Source organism: Xenopus laevis, chromosome 6S, assembly GCF_017654675.1.
Source record: "Xenopus laevis strain J_2021 chromosome 6S, Xenopus_laevis_v10.1, whole genome shotgun sequence".
Taxonomy (NCBI): Eukaryota; Metazoa; Chordata; class Amphibia; order Anura; family Pipidae; genus Xenopus; species Xenopus laevis.
In genome coordinates, this window is record NC_054382.1 from 109718245 (window position 1) to 109724410 (window position 6166).

Sequence of the window (6166 nt, forward strand, 5' to 3'; positions counted from 1 at the left end):
ATTTGAATTTCGCGCCGTATGCAAATTAGCCTTCGCTAGCGTAACTTCGCTTTACTTAGCGAATCAACGCTAGCGCAACTTCGCAACCTTACGCTACCCCTGAGCGCAACTTCGGATTTTAGTGAATTTGAGAAGCGCTGGCGAAACTACGCCTGGCGAAGTGTGGCGAAGTTGCGCCTGGTGCAACTACGAATCTTAGTGAATTTGCCCCATAGTCGGCACCCGATGCTACAAAATGTGAGAGGGATTGTGTAGCACTACTTTGTGTATTTCTGCTACAGTAGAGTTATTTTGTTACCTTTTTGTACTACAGCCTCTCGTTTTGCATTGTGTTATATGGAGTTGCACTGAAATTACCAATATACTGTTTGAAAGTCGTATTTACTGTACATGGCCACAACTAAAGAAAAGTCTGCCCAGGGCATTGTAAAAAGATAAGTGGCCGAGCTGTAGATGAAAGGTGTCATCTTTTGTTCTAAACTTCAGCTTATCTTCTGGAAGGTCACCTGTTTGCCTGCCCTAACATTAATATAAACAAAATCTAACTATCAACTAAGCTACTTATTTAACTTAGTAATTGGCACTTTTGTGAAATGCCTCTTAGGCTTGTGGCCCAAGTCAAATGCCCATTTTCATGCCTAAATCTAATGCCCTTTGTATGTGTGTGGGCATGTGAGTGAGGAAGCAGACCCAGTGGGTGGGAGGCCAGGATTACAGATCATTACATTAATTTGGGTTTAAAAAAGACTAAAGTCCATCAAGGTCCAAACTAACCCCAGTGCACAACCTCATATATCCACACACTCTTTATCTATACATTTACACATATAAACTATATGTACCAATATCTTTACTAACTAAGTCTAGATTTTAAGATTCCAACATATTATGCTTGTTCAGGAAATCACCCAAACCATTCTTAAAACCATTAACAGAAACCATCACAATATCCCGCAGCAGGGCATTCCACAATCTGTCCTCAGGTAAGGACTATAAAGCTCAATTTCAGAATATTTGTGTGTGTGTGAAATAAATCATCTTTCCCAAAGCTGAAAAAAGTATACAGTAGTTCTAATAGCATTTTGCTCACTAACATCTAAGTATGACACTGTAGGACTGAGATATTTGTTAAATTGCACCAGTACAATTAATGCTGGCTCCATGCTATGCATACTGCAATTATGCAAATTATGAATGTAAATGAGCCCTTATATGTTTGTTTCATGTTACCCAGGGTAAGTCCAGGCCTGTACTGGGAGTCAAAATAGGCCCTGCCATTCCAAGTACACAGAGGCCCAAACAGCCCCCTACCAGCCCAAAACAGCCTCCTACCAGCCCACTATATGGTAACTTTCTATGGAACCATACAGCAGCCTCTCTGGCATTTGCCAGAACCCACAGATTGCCAGTCCGGGCCTCTATCTATGCTGTTACTATACCACAACTCCCAGACCACCCAGCTATTGTTCTGCTAGCTCTATGCAGGAAACAGAACTGTACTTATCATGCTGCTGTACATATCATATCTGTAATAAGATAGGGGTTACCAACATTTGCCTTCCTGTTTTTGAATTATAATCTTAATCCACAGCCAACCTTGTTACACTTATTTCATGCATTGTTCCAGGTGGGTCTGGGTCCTACATGTAGCAGACACCCAGATTTATAAGAACATTGCCCAGTGAGAACTCTCTGCAAATGACTGATTACAACTACTACTAAACATTCCAGAGTCAGTCTTCAGTCAGTACTCTATCATACTTGAATATTTCACAAGATAAATTGTATATCATTGTTTATTTATAGTTGTGTTCAGAATAATAGCAGTCCGACATAACTAACCTGATCAATCACTGTTTTTGGTAGAAATTATATTTCTACATGGCAAATCATTTACTAGAAGGTGTAGTAGAGTAATAAAACCCAACAGACCCAACAGTCATGACATGCTGCTGATTCTGTGTCATTGAATCAATTGAGGCTTGTTTAAAAGAAAAGCTTGTTCTAAATGATAGCAGTGTGGAGTTCAATTAGTGAGAGCATTCATTCTGTGAAAAAACAGGTGAAAATTACAGTCCTTATTTAAGGAAAGAAGGCACAAATGTTTTGCTTGCTGCTTATAGTGCATTTGTCTCTGAAAATGGGGTGTTCCAGACATTGTTCAAAAGAACAGTGTACTTTAGTGTACTTTAATTAAAAAGTTGATTAGAGAGGGGAAAACATATGAAGAAGTGGTGAAAATGATCGATTGCTCAGCTAAAATGATCTCAAATGCTTTAAAATGGCAACCAAAACCTGAAAGATGTGGAAGAAAACAGAAAACTACCATTGGAATGGATAGAAGAATTGCCAAAATGGCAAAGACTCAGTCAATGATCAGCTCAGGAAGATCAAAGAAGGAGTAAAGTTACCTGTGATACTGTTACAATTAGAAGACGCCTATGTGAAGCCAAGCTATCGGCAAGAAGCCCCCGCAAAGTCCCATTGTTGAAAAAAAAGACGCGCTGAAGAGCTTACAGTTTGCCAAAGAACACAATGACTGGCCTAAAGAGAAATGGTGCAACATTTTGTGGACTGATGAAAACAAGATTGTTCTTTTTGGGTCTAGGGGCCACAGACAGTTTGTCAGACGACCCCCCAACACTGAATTCAAATCACAGTACAGTGTGAAACATGGTGGCACAAGTATCATGATATGGGGATGTTTCTCATACTATGGTGGTGGGTCTATTTATCACATACCAGGGATCATGGATCAGTTTCAATAAATCAAAATACTTGAAGAGATCATGTTGCCTTATGCCCAAGAGGAAATGCCCTTAATCGGTCAACAAGACAATGACCCCAAACACATCAGTAAAGGAGCAACATCTTAGTTCTAGACCAATAGATCAACAAGATCAACGCTATGGAGTGGTTCAAGTTCAGTGATTCAAAGGAAAGCAAAATCTTTTTTCAGTTTATACAGTGAATGTTTGAATTTGTAAAGAAGAATGCAGACACTACTATTTTTTGGAACAGCCTAGTATTCCTTTTTCTTCACTTTCTGTAAAGGAATAACACAAATGTGATACATTTTTCTTCATGATTTAATTTGGAATAGAATGTGCAGTGTTCCCAATGTATTTGTGTGTATGGAAATAAAAGCTATTATAAGGATTTTGACCTTTATTCACTTTTTTAAACACACTGCTATTATTCTGAATACAACTGTATGACAGTTCAAGTAAACCAAATTTTTTCAACACTGTGAACTAATATTTAGTTACTGTTTCTTCAAAAAGTATGAATAAATGCCATTTTCTATGCTTACAGACAGCATGCAGAAACTACATAACCCACAATGCATTGCACTGTGATGTTCCGTTCCTTATTGAAATCACGTGTGCAATGAATTGTGGGGTTTGGAGGATGCAGGCGAGGACAGATGGCTGTTGATTCAAAGTAACAGTAGTCAGTCAGTTCAGCAAAGTAGTCAGACAGATCAGCAAAGTAGTCAGACAGATCAGCAGGGGGCTGGGCTTAGGGAACTGTTCCAAACCATTAAAAATCATGAAAAGTCTGCATATTTTTTAATTAATGTATATTGCAAAGTTTCTTGAAACTATGTTTACTTTTGAAAAAGCTTAAGCTATGTTTGTGTGTTTGTGTGGATTTCCCCTATATTTCACAGGAGAAAAACAGCCGTATGCTTTGCTCTGCTTCTGATTTCTGGGGCATCCATTGAAAAGAAGGCCACTATCTCCATCTATGTTTTTCATTTAGTCTGCAGGATGGTCATGCCATGAAGTGAGGCAAGACACTTGTCTTATGATACAAGTTGCTTCTGAGAACTTACAAAGACTTGCTATAGTCTGAAATTACAGACTCTTATGTATCTTACATGCTACACTTATAGCTCTAAAATGAAGACCAAGCTACAGTGCTTAAAATCCTAATAGACGACTTGGACTGCATGCAGGAAAATTAAGACTCAGGCCCTTCCATACCACAGGAATGAAATATGTGGATTTCTTTTCTATTGATTTCACATGGTTATGCTGGAGTATAATTTAGTGTGAATATCAGCTCTCTAAAAAACACACAATGAAGCAACTTCAGAAGCGTTCAAGATATTTCCCTTCTGTGGCCAAAAATGTTGTCCTCTTTGTACTTTAATCAAATAATGCACCAGTTCTGCCATAATGCTATGTGAGATTCACATTTGTATTTATCTTGTTTGCAGTCGATCCATAACAAAATAAATGGAAACAATTATTACATCTTATATTAAATTAATTATATGAAAAAATAGAGAAAGAATGACCAAAGAATGCTGCACCATCCCATTCATTATTACCGACCGCACAATATGTTTTCAATCCACTAAACGCATAGTACGTCCAACAAAAGAAGGCAAATTAAAAGTTTACGACTAGGTAGGGGTCTAGACGCTCTAGTGAGTCGCTCTATTTCCAGAATAATGGGTGTACTCTGTGCCTCACACACTGGGGCTTTAAGGCTGAGGTAGAGTAAGCTGACTATAGAACCAAATCAATTAATGGTATTTTCCTTAGCCTTCAACCCCTCTGTATTTATCAGCCAGCCCCGGAGTTTCGACTTGGATGAAAAACTCGTAGGCACCTTCAATTTTTACGAATTTGGAAGCAGAGCTGACCAGCACTCAAACGGATCCCATGATGAGCCCATGACTAAGTGCCCTTAGGGGTGCGAAATGCGTAGGGTAGATGGAGATGCTGATATACTTTTAATTTTTCTACAAATAAAATTATTTTTTAACTGAATTCCTTTGGTCCTGTGGATCTGTTTGAGTGTCGGTCAGCTCTGCTTCCAAATTCGTTGCTGTACCGCTCCCTAAAGCTGGGGGTCTGGGGCTGGTGCAACCGGACCACTTTCACTGTTTGGTGAGTCACTTTACATCTCATTCTGGAGCACCTTGTAATCTTCTAACCTTCAATTTTTAGCATGGGTTCCGACGCCCTGTCTAACCAAACTAAGGTATTAGTGCCTTAATTCCTAAACATGGAGCTAGTAGACACCCCCAGTTTTTTAATTCCAACGCCCTGTCTAGTGCAACTAAAAGTATTAGCGCCTGAGGCTAGTTTGCTAACTCACATGCAAGCTTTATCAAAGACGAAAAAGATCTTCTGCACCTGCGTGGACATGCTATGCTTTTAATGCATTGAATAAAGGTTATATTTTATTTGGTATACATATTGTTTGGTCAGTAATAATGAATAGGATGCTGCAGCATTCTTTGGTCATTCTTTCACTATTTTTTTTGCATAAAATACGTTATATAGACCTCATATAGACGTCATCTGAGGGCCAATATACCTGCATACACGTCACTTAGGTATGATGCCACTGGGGTGGTCAAATTGCACTTGAGGCCCCATCCTATTCCCAAGTTGCCTACTACAAATGTAGCCTGATAATGTGCAAAAAGTTGGGCAGTGCATTTTTTCATGCTTGGCCATATTAAAGGGGATCTAAAGTCAATTTGTAAAAGTGTTGCCTGATTTGAGGTACATAAGATGGTTTGTGCAGCTTTCTCTTCTCTCACTTGACCTCCTCTTTGACGTTTAGTGGACACTGGCTGTCATGCTCCCTGAATCTCTGACAGCAGCAATTTCTAATCAAATATTCATATATGTGAGGGTTAGACAATCCATTAGCCATATCTAACTGATATGCATTGGTGGGCCAGTCCTATCGCGCAGGAAAGCTGGTGGCCACTAAACTTTTAAGGGGTATCAAGGGAGAAAAGAGAGAGCTACAGAAACAATCTCATGTACCTCATAGCAGGTATAAAAATGTAACAGACATTCATTACAAAGTTGTTTGATCTAGTGCTGGGAACTCTTGCCTTACAGTTGTGCCCCTCTGCTTGTCTAGAACCCCTCGCCTTGCACCTCTTATTTTAAGACCTGAGCAGAATTCTGCACTGAAATCCATTTCTCAAAAGAGCAAACCGATTTTTTTATATTCAATTTTGAAATCTGACATGGGGCTAGACATTTTGTCAATTTCCCAGCTGCCCCTGGTCATGTGACTTGTGCCTGCACTTTAGGAGAGAAATGCTTTCTGTCAGGCTGCTGTTTTTCCTTCTCAATGTAACTGAATGTGTCTCAGTGAGACATGGGATTTACTATTGAGTGCTGTT